The sequence below is a fragment of the Xiphophorus couchianus genome, chromosome 4, assembly GCF_001444195.1.
Source record: "Xiphophorus couchianus chromosome 4, X_couchianus-1.0, whole genome shotgun sequence".
Classification (NCBI taxonomy): domain Eukaryota; kingdom Metazoa; phylum Chordata; class Actinopteri; order Cyprinodontiformes; family Poeciliidae; genus Xiphophorus; species Xiphophorus couchianus.
In genome coordinates this window covers 26,270,046-26,289,505 of record NC_040231.1, presented here as the reverse complement: position 1 = coordinate 26,289,505, position 19,460 = coordinate 26,270,046, and the positions used below count along the sequence as shown (strand labels likewise).

At 38.3% G+C, this 19,460-nt stretch overlaps 1 protein-coding gene across 1 annotated transcript in view; it reads right to left on the bottom strand.

The window, feature by feature from the left end:
• The window catches only part of znf609b (zinc finger protein 609b), a 94,747-nt gene that overhangs the window by 32,530 nt on the left and 42,757 nt on the right, over positions 1-19,460 (bottom strand). The window lies entirely within an intron of this gene.

Genomic DNA, 19,460 nt, shown 5'->3' with positions numbered 1-19,460 from the left:
ATCTTGAATTATTGAGAGGCTAACTTGTTTTGTTTTTTTAAAACTAGAACCTGGGGACATTTGTACCAAGTTAGGTTTTTGTATACACATGTGAATGATTTTTGCTCAAATATGAAATTATCTACTGCACTAATGCTATGATTCAGCCAACATGGAAAGGGAAGTGGATATTGAGAGATTCTGGTGTTGTAGAGGCCCTTGAAAGAGATCCTCAATAGAGCGAAGGGCGATGCAGCTGTAAAGTGGTGCAATGAACTACTGTGTCTTTCCTCAACCTTCCTCCTCAACCTCAGAGGTGATTAGCAGTCAGGGAATGAAGAGGAGGAATGTGAACTGCCTTAACTGCCTCTGTGGAAGGACAGAATTAGAAATGCAGGGTCGAGCAAACAAACCCCCTCGCCACAACCAGCTCTTCCAGCTTTCCTCCCTCGCACACAACAGAGCTATCCGTGACACCAAATCATCTCGCAGACTGATCGCTCATTAATTCTCTCAATTAAAAAAGCTAGTTGCGGTAAGGGAGTAGGCCGCTGAGGGTCAGTAATTGATTTCACCTGTTCTGACACGCCGTGACAGCAATGAAACGACAGCGGGTCCGTGTGGGAGAGGAAAACGAAAAGGACAGCCAGGCAGGGACACAATGAGAGCGACCAAAAGTGGAGGCAGGAAATTGTGGGTGGACAAAAAAAAAAAAAAAGGCAAAAAGAGAGAGGCATGCTGAGGAAAACTGATGATGATTTCAGGGCCCGTTGCGGCACCACTCTTAGTGCTCTTTATTCAAGGCAGTCGACATTAAAGCGCTCCAAATAATTAGCACTGAACTGCAGGAGGAATGCCAGGCTGCAGCCAGCGACGCGCATTTATTAATTGGGCATAAACCACTCAGTGCTCTGGAATATGCTGCCAACGCTGAATCCAATTACGCTTAGATGACAAAACAACAACTGACACAGTAGATTATCAGCCTGCAAAGCTTTTAAATAATTGTTTACAGGATACGTAGCGATCCAAAAACTACAAAACAGTCGCTCCTCACTACAAAGTGTATTGCATTTAGATGTGAGGGTAAGTCCACCACTTTGATACAGAATCAAACGGAGGAGCTGCTGTTTTTAATCGTCTTCATTCAGTGGGCTTTGCTTCAGGTTTACTAGACGAACAAGCTCAAACTCGACATCGGCAGTTCTCAGAGGTTTGATCAAAGGTCGACCAAACTGTTCCCGTAATGAATCTCGTGTCTGATTGGAAAGAAAAAAAATAATCATGATGCAAAGTTTCTGCTTCATCCAGTGTGATTCTAATCTTTTACTACTAAGTTTCGAAAGATGAAGAAAGATTAAAGCTCCCCCCCTCCAATTTAAGATACAGTTATAGATTATACACCGAGATATTCTGTGTGGGTTGCATCAGTCACAGGATAAGAAATCTAAATCCACAATGACCAGGGTACTTTGAAAACCAAACATTAATCCGTGATGAAATTTCACATTAGCTCTTGTAAGCCTTTTTGCTTCATGGCTTTCTGATGTCAGGGAGGATGGCCCATTTTTACTGGTGCCCAGAGGAATAACTAATTAATATGTTCATGGAAGAGTCGAAGCTGACAAAGTTGCTTGGCTGAGTGGATGAGACGGGATGGGTAATTCACACTGAGCTGTTGCCATCCAACGGTTCTGGATTTTATGGAGCCACAAAGGGCTAAAACCAAAAATGACAGCAGAAAATCAAAGATAAAAATAGAGTACGCTGCTTTCAAATGGACTCATCGATTATTTGTTAATGGAGTCCTACTGGTTATTTTATCTGTTCTTTATTTTGTAATGCAGCTTTGGTCATTACATACCAGATCCAAGGTATGACCATTCATAGCGCTAACAACCGACAATTGTAAGTACAGTGTTTCTCTGGACGGGCTAACAGACTTCACTTGATCCCCATGCAGACAAAGCATCTTTTGTTTACCGTATTTTCCACACTATAAGGCGCACCTAAAAACCTTCCATTTTCTGAAAAGCCGAGAGTGCGCCTTATAATCCGGTGTTATATATGGACCAATATTGAGCCACAGCAGGTCTCACAACTACTGTAAGCAGCTGCCGACTTCATTTTCCCCCGTAGAAGAAGAAGTGCGCGGTGCACACTGGGTTTTGTGTAAAGACCCCAAAATGGCTCCTATTAAGAGACACGCTTATGACGCAGAGTTTAAGCTCAAGGCGATCAGTGACGCAGTAGAACACGGGAATAGAGCAGCAGCCAGAGAATTTAACATGAACAAATCAATGGTGCAGAACTGGATATATATTGTGATTGCACTAACATTTGATTTACCGTAACAGTATCAGACTGTTTTTTACGTGTTTATTGAATTGAGGAAAAGTTCCCCTCCACTATATATTATACCTTGCTGTTGTTAAAAGATAAACTGTGGGGCGTGCCGTGGTGGCGGAGGGGTTAGCGCGACCCACATTCAGAGGCAACGTAGCCTCGACGCGGCTGTCGCGGGTTCGACTCCCGGACCCGACGACATTTACTGCATGTCTTCCCCCCTCTCCTTCCCCCTTTCCTGTCAGCCTACTTTTAAAAAGGGACACTAGAGCCCACAAAAAAAAACCAACAATTCTTTAAAAAGATAAACTGTGTCACGAAAATACCACGTCACTAACTTTACCTCGGGGAAAATAATACAACAGCTGTTTGTTCATTTTGGGAATGAACGGAGTTTTCAGAACGCTGGTTTGTAATCTATTAATAAAGTTTGACTGACCTATATGACTATTTTGTCGACATTCCCTTTAGCGCAGTTCCATCTAATGGATGCATAACGTAACTCCAGCCTCTACTGTAGCGTCTATTCTATGCGCCTTATAATGCGGTGCGCCTTATAGTACAGAAAATACAGTATTTTTTGAGCACCAGAAACATTAACAGGGAAGATGGATTAGATAGGTTTAAAACTGATGCATTGAACTGTGAGAGAGGAAGTGAGCACCAATTGCGCTGTTCCTGCACTTGCCTGAGACGGTATTATTTCCAAAATATTGAATCTTTGTAACTTTTAACATTTTTAACACAAAAACATGGTGTGACCAAAACTGTCCACAAATAGCTAAAATTCAATTACAACTGTCTTTTTTAAACAGTACAAACACCAAATATATCTTAACATGCATTAATACGCATTACCACGGAAGTTAACATCTCCAGTCTTCTTTATTAACAACAATCTTGATGGTGCAGCTAATAGGTGCCAAGGAAAATGATTGGTGCTCTTGGATTCGCTGGTTTAGACACAGCGAATCCACAGCATGTCCACTAGCATTGGGCCCAGATATTTCCACTTCCCAAGCTGCCTTTTCTTTTTTTGATAAGTTGTAGGCACATTTTACTTTAAACAAATTATAATTCAGATTCAAGCATTTTTTATGACCATCTATGTGAATATATCATAAAAATAATTAACTGTAATGAAAAATAAACAAATACAGCATGGCTTACACAGATGAATGTGACATTGGCCTGGAGGGTTTCTGGGTTAATTACATAGTTAAGAATGTAATTGCTTTAGGCATACTTTACCTTTATATTTTTCATGTGGTTTTCTTGAGGTAAAGTTTTCTGGTGGTGACTATGTATTTAAGTACCACTCATTAACCACATAAATCATAGTAAACTATCTATTAAAAATGTTTGCCCCATTGTCACCAGAAAACGCCATTAAAGGTTTTCATTAAAGTTCCAAAACGCAATCATATGTGATTTCAAATGTCTTTTTCTGTGTATTAGTTTTATTAAATGACAAAATTGACCCAAATCACAAGTTTGTTTTATACAAATAATGTGTCAAATCGATCACCCCCCACACCAGCAGTAAACAGTTTCAGTGTTGCGTTCAGCAGTCTCTAAATGTTAAAACAGTAAGCAAATAGGGAGGGAAAAAAGTTTCAATTAGTATGAACATTAATATGAGCTCCCACCCAGTGTAAATGGAAACTCATTATCTCAGGAATTAGGAAATCTTAAGAAAATATTCTGAAAAGACCCTTCTCAGCTTCCGTATTTTTAAAAATCAAGTTCTAAATTTAATTTTGCTTTCTATATTCAGCTTTGGAAAAGTGGAGAATTAACTTCAGTCTAATACTACTTATAATGGCAGATAATTAAAGCAAGAAATGATATAAATTGTAAAAAAAAAAAAAAAAAAAAAAAAAAAAAAACATATTATACATTCAGACACAAAGGTGTCCAATTAATTGTTTTTCCAATTGGATCCATTTTTTTTGTTGCTTAATTATCTCCATTAGTGTGCAGCTCAATTTCACTGTTATTACCCAACATCGCTAAAATTAGGAACTCTATCTGGATGAGCTTTAATACGCTCAGCTTGTGATACAAATCTAAGATAAAATTATTCCTTTTAAGGGTTAGAATTCCTCTGAGAAACCTGCCGGATTCAAAAGACCCATTCAATTAGGTCTGATTAACTAAACCCAATCTCAACGTTAACGGAAGAAGGGTCACAAGGCTGCTGTGTTGTCACGCAATCTTTTTCTAAACTGAATCCCTGTGCCAACCCTCCCCAACCCCCTGGAGAAAGCCACACTGCACAAAATAATGTTTAACACACTGGGCCGGGAGCTGTGTGTAACCAGGGCTCTGACTGAAGGGGAATTCTGCCTGGATTTAACAGACCAAACAGCAAACTGAGCCGTACTGTGCTATTTACCTGAGGACAGTAATCTCTGCCTTAACGTTTACGCAACAAAGTCACACAATGAGACATCGGCACTTGTTCTTTTATGGCTGATAAACAGAAAAGACAGATTTTGTTTATGGTGGTAATGGCCCATTTTCAGACCATTGTCTATCTTACAGCAAATTTGAATGCAACTGATGATTATTTTAGTTATCGATTAGTCTATGGATTATTCTAACAATTGGATTTTAAAAAATTGCCACATTCTGCAGATTTTTCACTTAAGCTTTTTTTATGCTATGTTAGACATGTATTAAAATATGCAAATAAACAATTCAATTCCTTTTCAAATAAGAAAATAAAACGTTTTCTTGCCTAAAATGCAACAAAAAAGCATTCCCTCTAGGATACACTTGATCATTATTAGCAAAGGTTGAACTTGCAGCTAAAAAAAAATACATTAGCTGCCCTTTCTGCCTGATTTATTTAAACAGAGGTAGAGCTGATATGTTAATATTTTTTTCTGGATTAAGGTTAATAGTTAGAGATAAAAGGTGCTTACTAGGAGATTTTCTTTTTACAGATTTTTAACCAGGTGAAACTAAAACTGCCACTGAAGTTTTTTATATCTTAGATATAACGTACATATTTTCTTTACAGTTTTCCACATTACCCTTTTTGAGTGTTTCCTTCAGTTAACGATCAATCAGTTGCTAAATCAGTTGACGATTTCAATAACCGATTAAATTGTGATTAATTGTTTCATCCATACAGCAAACATTCAGAGAAATGCAAATAAAAACAACCATTTTGTGAATTCAGTGAACTAAATTATCTTACACAATATGGGAGGACTAATGTAAAATCTACCATCTGGCTCACTCTTGAAACAATGAAAACTTGCCTGTTCGGGATTAGCGATGCAAATGTTTCGAAACAGGAAAAAACAAACAAACCCCGAGACAAACAGCAAACACATATTGATATGTGAAAAGTATTTGTGAAAAGCAATGCCTGAAGAACTAAGGGTTTGCACCTTTTGCTGTTCAGAGTTGCACAGACCACGATGCAGCAATGAAATAGTTCAAAACATTTGATTTGTCATCATTTGCGTAAATATATTCCGAGGACATTTTAGAGCTGAGAGAGTAAGTTTTGCTGATTAAATGCTTCTCATTAGAGAGAGAAAGAGAAAAAAAAAAACAGATGCAAATCCAGACAAACCAAGCCTGCTGTTTAAGGAGATCATAAGAGGGCTCCAAGAAAATTCTGAGACTTTGATTTACTCCAGTGTAATCCTGTCATGTATAGCCTGGATCTGGTTTTTAAAAATAGCAACGAGTCATTCTGTACAACACAGCGTAGACTCAAATCGTTTTCACACACAAACCTCATGTTAAACATGGACGTACGATAAATGTTCTGGTCACGGTTTACGCATTCATACAAAGCAGCCGCAGATCACAGACGAAGGGGGGGGAAAGGGGGAAAAAAATCCTGCAGATGTGGTTTTATACCTAACACTGCTAAACCCTGAAATCATCTATGGTATTTTCTTAGCATTAGCAGCTGTTATAAAGTGAATACCAAAAGCAGCTTTCTTTTCCTCCAATGCATTCCAGATTTTCCCTCTCAGTCGGCCTCAACTCAATTTAAAGCTGTTTCCTTAAATTAAATCATCTGAACTGACTGCAAATGTGTTACTATTTGGGTTAAAAGAACACCTGATTATGTAAAGTGAAGTGTAGCTACAGTATTTCATTCCAAAGTAAAAAAGTTGGCAGCGAACAGCCTGTATAATTATGATTATACCTACCTACAAGTGTATGAAATGTAAATAATTAACTACAACAACGCACAAATATCCTAACATGTGTAAGCTTGCTTTAAGGCATTGGAGCATATGTTTAGCTTAGCCTGTCTGTTAGCATACTTGTGTTGATTAGTGTAGCGATAACTGGTGTGAAATCACCAATCCTGCTTCTTCTTCCCCACTATAGACTGTATATTAACAATGAAAAAATAAAGTTACTTTAATAATGGTGCAAGCAGGATTTCTTTTATCTTTTACGGTGACATTTTGTTCCCGTCTGAATATGCTGCTCTAACAGAGTTACCCCAGTTAAGAAGTTGCCATAATGTTCCAACACCTGAAACGGATGTAGCGCTACCATTTGTTTCTAGAGATTTATCGGACTCTATTGTCAACAGATATGTCAAGTCTTCCTAATGCTGACGTCATAATTGAAGCACTTCACGCTCACCACATGCTACTGCTGGTTTTTATAGGTTGTTTTCACACCACTAGTTAATAATTTGTCTCATAAAATATTTCGACATAACACAGTTATGCGTTGTTCGACATAACTGTGCATAAACTGAAAGTCATAGAAAGACTTGTTCTCCTGCCTTATAAAAGTACCAGTTTGCTTTCAACGTCATAAAATTTAATGATGACTGTTTCGACTGCTCTCTGTGCAGCCATTGCTGGAGAAAACAGAGCTCTATGATTGTTGGATCAATAATATATACAGTTTAACAAACTGCATGCATTCATTTTTTTTACTGGAGGTTATGCAGTTAAGTTATAACTAAATATAAGACTGAATTTTATATATTTGAACAAAAATGAAAGCCACCGTTTGCACAGAGCTTTTCTGATCAATGGATTATCAATGGTTTTTTTCAACCGTGGTCAAAAATGTCCGTCTAATAAAGATGTTCACAATTGTCAGCGCCTTAGAGCTAAAAAATTACCAAAGATAATTTTTCATTTTTGCTAAGGAAATCTGCCCTGACGTGGTAACCTAACCTGCTCACTCACTTAGCTGACAAAACGTACTGAAAAAAAGAGTGAAACAGAAACAAAAAATAGCTATCAATTATAAAAGCAAGAAGCCATGGAAGCACGTCTTTTTGACAAGCTACTTCATTTCATAAAACAGAATTATGGCTTACTTTTAACAGCCTAAGATCAGTGCTTCTGGTTTAATGATGAAACTGACTCAAAGAACGAACCTCGTTAAGCTTTATGTTGAGTTGCTGAGGATTAAAGCTTGAGGAGGTGCCGTTCTCACACTTCATGCTGGCTCAGATCACTGCTTCTTCCTACTTTAAAAAGAGACCCACTTGCAGAATTCCGGCTGTAAAAACTTTGCTGAAATGATTTGCAGGTTTATATAAACAGCTGACCTTAAATTCAAACCAATCTACAAAAATTTAACATTACAACTTTTAGCGCAATTTTAGGGGAAAAAACAAAAATTACAATTCATAAGTGAATAATCTATTCAATACCACCAAAGCAGACTGGTTAATGCACAAACACAAGAAAAGAAGTCAAATGGACCAGCACATTGCACACTTCCTTTCCCTCACTCTCTTTGAAGCTCAGACTAATCACAGACGGAGAGAGAAAATACAAACAGGAACACCTGACATCTATTGTAGACTACCAGCTGGGAAACGTTCTCAGTTTCTAGGCAACTCCTCTCGGTTTCAGCTGCTAATGTGATTTCAGGAAAGCATAAATAATACAGTGAGGAAACTAAACGGCGATGAAATCAGTCACCCTTGACCTGCAATCTCACTAGAGCTGTAATGAGCAAGAAAGGATCTAAACAATTTCAACAGCTACAGACTCAGATACTTGCCATTTGACATAACTATAAGCATGTAAAAGACATCCGAGATAAAGACATCATCACATGCTCAGCGACAAGCTTTGCACAGCACAGATTGTAAATTGATTGTAAATCCCACATTATTATGATGCACCTTAGTTGATGAATCATGACAATTTGTTTCATATACAGCATAATGTCAGCTCTGAGCAGCAGTTGTGATGTGCAGCTAAGCTGGTGTTTTGCATGTCCATTTTTAGGAAGAAAAATCATTTCATAACAGCGTAAATACAGTCATGCACTATAAATAAAACTTCCTTTTGTACAAAATACACAAAGCACGAGAGGCTTCACCTGATGAAAAGACAGCATGCAATAGTCAGGAAAATACTGCTAGAGCTACCAACGACATAATGGGAAGTAAAAATGATATAAAAAGGCAGAAGGCGCAAGGGACCGCAGGGCAGAGAACCGAGCCAAGATAAGTGGAGCTTACCAATTTGCTCACTTATAAAGCAGTGGCCTAATTTACCAAGTGAAGTCACTGAGGATAGACTTCGTTCTTTTTATTATATAAAAACTAAGGCTGCATTTGGGATGAATCGCCTTTTGTTTATAAGCATTTTAAGAGTTTAAATTGTGTTTCCTGCTTGTAAAACTGTGGTGTGGCCACATTTCAGTAACTACTTTGGTAAATAAAACTAGAAAAGAACATAAAGCACAAATGTAAAAACGCAATTTCCTTTCATTTTTTTTCCATGTTGAATTTGAATTTTGAGGAAGTACATCACCAATTTCAGTGATGTAATTACATTTTTTTTATCAACTATTCCAATTATAATGCCATGCAATGTTAAGCATGATATTGTTAGCATTAGAGACGGATATGATCTGATAGAGTGAAACCAACGATCCATCCACTAATAAAGACAGAATGGGTCTTGTATTGAAGAAATTCAGATTTTACAGCATTTAAGTCCTTAGGCAAAAATGCTTTTAGTTAATATTCTAAACACATGAAAATTTAATCAGATTCATTTTTAAATTTTTGTGAGATTAAATTTTACATACGGGTGTAAACCAATACAGAAGAGATGTGGTGGTTTTTCAGGTCATTCTACCAAAATTTACAACCCAATAAAGCTAGCAGTCTTCTTCTTTTCAACTACATAGTCTCTGCTTCTTCCCCTTACACTAAACATTCTGTTTATAGATTTAGCAGCTCTGTAGCGTAATGTTAATATAAACACAAAGGCATCATTCTGAGGCACGTCATGCCAGTATCAGTCTTTTAAATATAAATACAACTAAAGCTATGAGCACAAACTAAATTGAAAAAGCACTGAATAACTGAATTGCCCACATTACAGTTTGAAAAGGAATCCTAAAGGAAACCCTGCATTAAGGTGAAAACATTAGATTACCATAAAGATAAGGCAACAAAGTAAACTGCGAACAAAACATTTATCAAATCAAATTCATTGGTACGACCAATATAAAATAAGTTTGAGCTAGCTTGAACTAATCAATCCGCTTTCTTGTAACATGCTCTGGACGCCAACCAAAAGGTGAAAAACAATCATAACAATTAGTAAGGATGGCTTAGCTACTTACACAAAACTTTGGCACTGATTCGTGTCCTATCTGAGATAACTAGCTACATGACAGGTTGGTTGACTGGCTAACATTCAGCAGGTGGAGTGGTACACTTTCCTCTTGTCTTGGTTCAGTCTGAGCTTGTCAACCTAATTCCTTCCTCTCTTTTTCTGCCTCAACTGGCTGCTCTGAGACTGGGCCTGGTATTGTTTGTTAGCACACACTGTGGGGGTTGGGTGGAAAGTGTACAAGGGTGAGCTGTTTGCTATCATGAGCAGTGGAAGCACTGTGCAGAGACGTAAAGCAATCTGGACATCCCTTTTCATTGACGGCAGTCAAATTATGTGATATGTGAGGCATAGTGTGTGGTTTTACTGATTACATTGTTTAGAGAGGAATCCAAAAAGCAGAGGAGCTTAAAGGCTAAGGTGATTTTTTTGAATTTATTAATCAAATTCAAGTCCAGACAAGGTAAGTGTCAAGAACCACCAAAACTATTATGCATGCTAATTTAAGTACACCACTCCTATTGAGTCATGGTTTGGTTGAAAGCAACCAAACCAGCCATAGCCATGTTTGAGGAAGTGATACAGCAAGAAATCAGCCGATGGGTGAATCAGACGATTCTTATTTGGATGGTCAGTTATCGGTTGAAGGGACACTCAAAAATCCAATCACTGGATGCATTATTATAAGCATTAAGACAAAAACTCCTGTGGACATTGTAATAGAAGGGAAAGGGCTGAAAAGATGAAAAAACACAGAGGTATAAGAAGCCGTTTGATAGGAAACTGCATTTTCGAGGCAGTCTAGACACACATCTGTACTTTATTTAGATCATGTGGAGCGCACAATGTTCAGGAGATAACAGGAAGGTCAAGGTCCTGAGCACAACAGTTCCTCTATTTTATCCTCCTTTCGAGCTGTAAACCTCTCCTATTTATGGTAAACACACAGAGGTGTTTTTGTATCGCTAGCTGTGCAAATCACACCAACTGCACACATGAGGCACCAAATGCAGTTTAAAATGTAAACTTTAAATCATTTTGTGGTCATTTTAAAATAGTAAAACCATGCTTTACACTGAGTGCTCTCTTATGCGCAACTCTGCTTCGAACATTAATAACTACTCAAAAATAATTCTTGATAATCACTTTATACAACAGATTTAAAGAAAATATAGAATTAGTTAGAAGTGTTGGCAAGCCAAAGCTTGTTGCAAAACAGATAAAAATGGCACCACTGCAGAACACATACACAGTGTATCTTTAATATATATTTGACTTGTTAAGAGATCTCATCTCTTTTTGCTGGTAAAATGATTTGAAAAGCTAGCAGCATGAGAGCAGACAGTACTTTATACACTACATTTCATGCTGCATTATTTAATAGCATTATCTCTATAAAACAAACTCAAACCACATGGTTAAAAGAATTCCCAAAAGAAAAACAGCCACCACTATCCCTCACTATCAATTATTGAAGCAGTTGTCGCAGCCACACTGCGTTCTCCGCTAGTTCAACCCTATACTGTCTAAACGGGGATTTGGGATTCTATCCACTTCTCACATTCCTCATCTCGACTATAGGTCAGTTGACAACAGCAGTATCTATTACAATGTTGCGCCCCATCCTCGTCAAGGTCACCCACTTGCCTCCGACAGGGAGAGAAGCTGTGCTGGAAGCAGAAATCCAGATAAGCTAAGCTGAGCCCACAAGGATTTCTCTTTCTCCAGCCCACTCCATAGTCATAAATCTTATCTCTTGGTAAAAGGGAAACCTGACTGCAAACTGAAAGGCTGTCATCAACCGCTCAGCCGCCTAAATTCCCACCCAAATACCGATGATTCAGTCCTCTTACAAGTGTAAAGGATTTGTGTAAAAAAAAAAAAAAGAGACAAAAACACGGCCAGGAAGAAAAGAACCCACACGGTTTACTTTTACCCATAACGCAGCTGTGAGCAAAAAGAAGGTTTTATCTTTCAAGTTGCTCTGCTTTTAAAAGCCAAAGGCAGTTTAAAAATCAAGCAGAGTAACAACACTTGAACCTAGACATGCTATCCTGAAATCTTATCAGCGAGGCAACAAAGGACATTTTTACAAGTCCTACATAGCATACAAAGAAAACAAGTTGTTATTCAGGCGGTGAGATTTCCCCAGAGTTCCCAACCTCAAACTATTTATAGATGTTCTGTTAATCTGTTTCCCTTGTGTTAACACTCGGCTGTGGGTGGTGCCTTCTCCAAACATTAGAAAGACAATCCTGAGTCGCGCATCAATAAACACGTTTTTCTCAGATGAGATTTATGCCAAATTACTCCCCATTGTTCAGCGGCTAACACCAAAAAAAACAAGGCCTATTTAGGTCGCAAGCTAACAGCACACTTTAAGACACGAGGTATTACTTTAAGAAATCACACAATTAAAATTAAAAATATAGCTACACAACAGGGAGATACCTTTAGATAACCCTTTGAAATGCTTCGAAAGATCCCTCATGGCTTATCCTCCTAAGATGCAGTCAAGGTTTTAGCAGTTCAGACGGAGCCTCGGATGATAAATGAGCGGAGGTTAAGGCTATGGCCGTAGGAGGAGAGATGTATATCTGTACATATGGAGGAGTGTACTCAGCTTTGTTCTACGAATGGCCCTTGAGCTGCACTCCATGCTCTGCCCCTCAATCTGCCTCTCTACCCAGGCCTTGCTACTCTCATTGACCCCAACTGCAGGCTGTCTCATTGAACCATGTCTACCTTAATGGGTGGTGATGTGCACTATTACCAAGTGCCAGTAGTTCCTGCACTAAAGCCTCAAAAAATCCTATAGACCTTTACGCCTTTATGCACCTGGAGGCGACGACTGCTGCAGCTCATACCACATGACACTTGAACACAGATGCTGGTGAAAGGACGAAACGCCCGAAAAGGCAGATGAATAATACAGCAGGGGGAGAGTAGGCTAGCACTCAATCCATCTATTGATTTTCCCGGTGAACTCAGAACTGGGTTTTCAAAATAAAGTGAGCAAAACATAATTCGGATGATCATATATCAAATAATATATGATGTCACATTGATGAAACTTTTTATGTTTAGCTTTGTTTCACTTCTGTGATTATGTCTGTCTCCTGGTTGTGTTTAGGTCCTACACCTCATCACACTCTCCACAACTTATGTACAACCTTTCAGTCAACCTTTGTGCAATTAGAAAGAGAAGGTAGAAAAAATAAACTCTACTAAGTTCACAAATTTCTCTCTCAACTCTGATCTCAAAGGGGCTGTGCTCTACAGTTGTCTCCTGTCCATTAGGGACCCAATATTCACAGATTTTTCTGTCGAACGCAACTACAAAGTGTTTGCTGTAAATCTGCCTATCTGCACATGTTTTTAAGAGTATATCTTAAATATTCAAAATGCAATTTAAATTGAGAAAACATTTTTGTTAACTGAAATAAATAAAAACAGTAATTAAAGAGGAAAAACTATAACTGGAACTATCGTGCATTTATAAAACTAAAACATACTGAAATTATAGACCTAATATCCTTTGTTTTTGTGTTTATGAATCTATTTAGTAGCTTTTCAAACTGATGTTAAATTGATTCACTGTTTTAAGAATTAAACACAGTTATTAGTGTTTTAGAGGATGTCTAAAGTATTTATGAATCTGAGATATTTGTGGGCAGCAGCCGTCCAAAACCACATCTGAATACTGGAGTTTCACTAATAAAAATATACTTTTCAAAATCTTGAAAAGAACCTCTCTGATGGCACAGATGTTGCAGATTTGTACACATACCTTACCACTCATTTATGCTTGTGAGGAACCCTTGCATTGGTTACAGCCAATCCAATGATTCATAACATAGAGGGTGGGCATATATTGTCCACCTGAACCCTGTTAGGAAAAGTACCAGGCCAACCTTATTGCCAAGAAGTTATTGCACTATTAGAACTTTGTGCTATGTTAGCGGAATAATAACATTGTAACAAAAACTACTAAAATTTGTAGACTTTAGCTACTTTAAAAAAAACATTCCTTGTTCCTGAATAGTAGTAGAAGTTATACTACATAAACTGTAATAACGAGGGAATGACGTATGTCTTACAAACAAAACCTCAAAGGAAAAGATGTAAACAGAAGCTGTCACCTGGAAAAAATATCTAGAAAAGTAGATTTTCTTTCCCAGTAGGACATTGTGGTTATTCTTTGATTTTTTTTAGACATAACTTGAGTCATGCGTGTTAATGTTCCACAAACAAATGTATCTATTCTTAGATGCAAGTCTTGTAAAAAAAAATAAACTGATCTGCAGTGAATGCAACATGCATTTCAACACATCTATATTTAAGTTCTGACATGCATACATTTGAGAATTACAAAACTAAAAGGTTTGCACTAACTATAAAATTCTTTAAGAGCTAAGAGCCAAAAACGAACCAGTGAGTCTCAAAACCAAAAAGCTGCTTGAGGTGGTTTAAATCAACTTTCAAGAACAAAAGCACTTGGTGACCCTTAAGCACTTGTGAAACACTTCTACGACTTAAAATGTCAGCCCAGTCCAGAGGAACCGTGAAACTGAACTCCCAGGCAGAGACGCTCAAATAAATAAAACCTCTCTTGATCATTAAAACCTCTATTAAAGTCAGAAAGTGGTGATGTTGATGTTGAGCAGGAGTAAAGTGAAACCCACTATATCACACCAAATCTCCCCCCATTAGCCAGACGCTCAGCAGAGGTCTGCAGCTCTCAGCCGTCAGACTTTGATGACCTTGTTAGTTTGAGTGCCTAATCTGCTAATGCCCTGATAAAAATAAACAGTCAGGGCAGTCATTGTAGTCCCCCCCCCACACACACACACACTTCTCCTCCTTCTCTGTCTGCAGCTGCTATCCACGAAACACAGATGATACCTCCATCTTTATTTATCCTGAGGACTGACTGTCAAATTGACAGCAAGAAGAGCCGGAGGGGGGGCGGGGTTCCTGCCGGTACAAAGATAGATAACTGCCCTTTAACATGATGTGACTGGTTTATGTCGGATATTGCTGTACGCAGTAAATTCTGGGATATTAGAAATGAGTTATCTGTTTTATGACAGCCACTAAACTCTATCACTAGCCACAGGCCCGTTAAGCAAGAATTAATTTTTTAAGCTACACACGGCTTCGAGGAGAATTTTGCTTGCCTTCTTTGATGTTAATAATTCACACACAATAAGTTATTAAAGGAAAGGCTGGAATAAATATAAATTCTTAAAAATACAGCATAGACCGGACATAAACAATAAAAGCACGCCAGTAAAACAAACGCATAGCGTTATAGCTGTAATAAATGTCTATCGTGACCAGTGGCCTCTTCGCCGACCAGCTACAGTTATATATTGAACTAAAGTAATAACTCGCAGCATATAACGTCAACAAATGGAGCCAGCAGAAAAGTCTCATTCTTTCAGGATGCATAATCTAAATGGATGTGGTTAAATATAATTCAGTTTTCCAGATGGACATAGAAGTCCCTCTTAATCGAATGTGCGACTTCAGCTTATTGCCAAACACTTAACAACTCTCCATCCTCCCTTACGAACGGGGAGTTTATTTCCATTTTCACTTCACCCACGTTACTCCTGCAACTACATCAACAAAACACAATGAGAGATTTAAAAATAATGTAACGCCGGGGTGCAAGTGGCGTAAAAACAAACCGGTGTCTACCTCTTGTTCTTAGCTTCCAGACTAAAAAGATTCGCTGTAGTTACGGATCACTGCCATCGACTGAAATAACAAATTCTTAGCGTGCTATTCATTCATCACTCATTAAATCTGTTTGGTTGTACGGCGCAATGAGACAAAAGCAGCATGTCAGCTGACTGTGTCAACACACTTTATCAAACTCCCACGATGTTGCTCACTGCAGACAAATAAGGAGTCAAAAGCTTCATAAATAAACCATACGTGCTTTGAAGGGGAGACTTCTCTGCACACAAAGGAACTGAATGCATAAAGGGTCTGCAGGTAAAGGTAACATTTAGATGAAAAAGTAGAAAGCACCCGTCTGGAGAGCATGTCAACACACGCTGCCAGGTCGCTGAGATTGTAGTCGGGCTGGAAAATATAGGGTTATCAGCGAAACAAGGCCAACTGGCACTAAGGTTCATTTACAACCCTGATGATGTGCATTTTGCACTTGCACATAGTTCATGGATCAGAAAATCTATTTTCTAAACGTCATGCACTTAAAAGCAGAAAGAATAAAATGTTTTTTATGGTGGCATTTTGTCTTTCAAAGCTTTCATTTTTACAAAATAAAACAAACAATTTTACTAGACAATGGAGCTTTATGATTTTCACAAGGCATAAAATGTGGATGGAGTTGCTGAATCGAACAAAATGAAATGGAGTGTAATTGTAAAGCACTGAATACAGGAATGGTACTTTACGGATTGAACCAAACAAATTAGTTTTTAGCCAACAATCTAAGTCTATATATTAGCTATATATTTATATTGTTTAGAGCTATAACACCTATCATTAATAACTACATCACTGAAATAGTCAGTTGGTAAGTGATGCAATTTTAGTTTGAAGACCAGTGCTTATGGCTGAAACATCAACAAGTCAACCAAACAGAGAAGACGGTAGCTAGAGTTAACCTCAGCAAAGGGAAATGTGTCTGTACTTGAGACATTCTGTTGCCTTAGTGCTTTTGAAAACCAATTCTCATGTTTTTGCACGGTTTATGGAAATGCTACAATATTCCAGCAGATTTCCCAAACCCAACATCAAAACATTTTTAAGGTAAATATTAATGCTAAACACAGAAGGATGAACAATTTCTACGGTGTTGGCTAGGCTATTCTCGTCCAGTCCAACATCCTCCTGGACTGTTGAATGTTTTCCCTCTATGCCTGGGCTCCAGTCAATTATTTCCAGCTGTATTACCCCCATCATAACCTTGCCCAGAACTGCTTTAAATAAAGAAGAGCTGAAGACTGCTGACCATATGGGTCCGGATAGAGGATGTGAGAAAAACAGCGTGATGCGACAAACCACGTTTCAACGGGGGACTCATTCTCACAACACATAATGCAACGCTTCAGTATTCAAGGACACCAGCGCGGTCTCTGGTGAGCATATCAGCATTCATAAGAGGACTCTCTGCTGTGGCAGGGGTGACTTTGATGCATGTTTAAGGAAAGCAAGAAGCATGAGAAAAATCAAACCCTCAATGCACAGGGGAGCAGAAAAGTCACTGGCATCCAGCCAGTTTCTGAGAACGGCTCGAGCAAAGGACAACCGAAATTTATTACTCGTGGTATTAAAGCTTTTAATTATTAAAAATTGTGTACCAATAAATAATGTAAAACACTCACTGGAAGGAGGAATAAAGGGGAATTAACACTCTGGAAAAGGAAAAAATATTCTTAATTTCTGGGAGCAAGAGGCAGAATAAATTGCTGATGTTGCAATAAAATCTCAGGCAAGGTGTCAAATTCAATATTTTTCAGTAGTTAGTCCATAAATTCTTTATATAGTCCCCCATCCAGTTTATACTGGACTCGGGCCTTTCGAGAGACTCTTTGTCTCTCATTTTCTAAGTGTATATTTCCCAAACTGAAAATGTACTCAAAAATTATTGTTTGGCGGAGTTTTCTGTAACAGAGCTGGTTTAATTGGGTTGTTCTGCTGACAAGAACTTCATTACAACTCCTTTTGGACTGTTATTTTAATACTCTCATTCCTTCACGGGCCAAGTCTGACCCGATATAAACGCCTGTGCCAACCCCATAAATTTGAAATGTCACGTCAACAGTGACCCCGCTCCTCGATGCCAAAGTCAAACAGTTACATGTCATCGAGTTTGGAGAAGCTTGGCAGCAGAGCGAAGGAAGACACACATGTTTGTGTGCTTAGCACAGAAAGTTTATTTATTTTCGTCTCTCTTCCAGGGCAGTGGATTGGCGCGAGGATTTCAGCGCGGCGATGACGAGTTAAGCTGTTGGATCCCGGCCGGGGCCACTGTGCCACAAGACGCTTTAACTCATTGTCAAATATTTGCATTTCCCTGCATATTTAACACAATCGGCTTCGGTGTAACGCTCTCGTGAGAGTTGTGCGTTTCCAAACGAGTAAATCCAAGGTAAATAGGGCTGGAAAGGAGGAATGTGCATTGAATAAAACATTCATTTTCCTCTGTAATTAATTAAGAATTGAAAATGTCATTTTCAGCCCGATATGTTTTGGTTTCAGACGACAATGTATAAGTTAGCATCTATCTTTAGTGGAGATGACCCAGATTTAACCTTATAGACCAGTTTATAAAGCACCAGAAAATGTCCCAAAAATCTGATTTGGACATTATCTAGGAATGCCCTTTGACCCACGCAGCACACACCAGGAGATTGACCGCGTCGTGTTATAAAGCATGAGTGGAGCGTGGAGGAGGAAGGGCGACTGATAAAGTACACCGCGGTTACCGGGTCAACCCTTATCGACGGAAGCTTCTGAATTTAATCTCTTCACTGGAGACGTTTCTGAGACATGTCTTTGTGTCAAATGAGCCTCTTCTTTGCACTCCATTGTTTGAATTCCTTTTTCACTATTCCAGAAACCTATTCATACCTTTTGTCAAAAGCAACATGTACTAGCTGTGTAGCAGTTGTATAAAACCCTTGACTGGGTTTGGGAAGAATTCAGATTTTTACAAGATTGGCATTCAAAACATTTTTCCAGCCTTCCTGTAGTAAGCAGGCAACATAGTGATGAAGCACAAGGTTATGACATGCTTATCTAAAGCATAGAAGTAATTATAGGATGTGTCATCGCTTTTACAATGTGCTGAAAGTGTACTGATACATCTGTAAAAATGGGTTATTCGTCATAACAGTATTGATATCGGATATCGGACCAAATTTTCTTATCTGTGCATCCCTACATTTTACATATTTTGATTTCTAAGACTTTATTTTTGGACCCCTCACTGGTGCTGAAAAATTTGCTAGCTTTAGTCTTCTTCACAAAGTAACAACTTCCACACTGAGGATTGTTGTCAGTGCTTTGGTAGGATGCAGTTACTGGTCGTAAATCAGAAGTATTTTTGAGTTTCCAAATGGTCGATCATCTGTCAAAACGGAACATCTGATTCTTCCATGCATCCCATTTGGAGCAGTAGTGGTGTGGAAACGTCCTAATCTGACTTTACAAGCTTAACTGTACAAGACTGAAGAACAGGTTTTTATTTCAAATTGTGGATGGCTAAAACCCCAATAGTTTATCTTTTTTGAATATTCGGAAACAAAAACAATACAGAGAAACAAATGGTAAATTATAATCCCTTTGCTGTAAAATAATAATTACATTTACATTAAAGTGTAATAAAGACTACGCTTGTTAAAAGCCCAAATAACTGGAAACAGGTTCAGCTGTTCTAATTTCTCTTGTATGTGGTGAAATAAATCTATCATCTCATAAATGTTTGACATCGGTCCCAAAGGAGGGACGTGTTCTCCTTTTAATTTCTATCAGGAGAATAATCCCCTTTTGAAACCC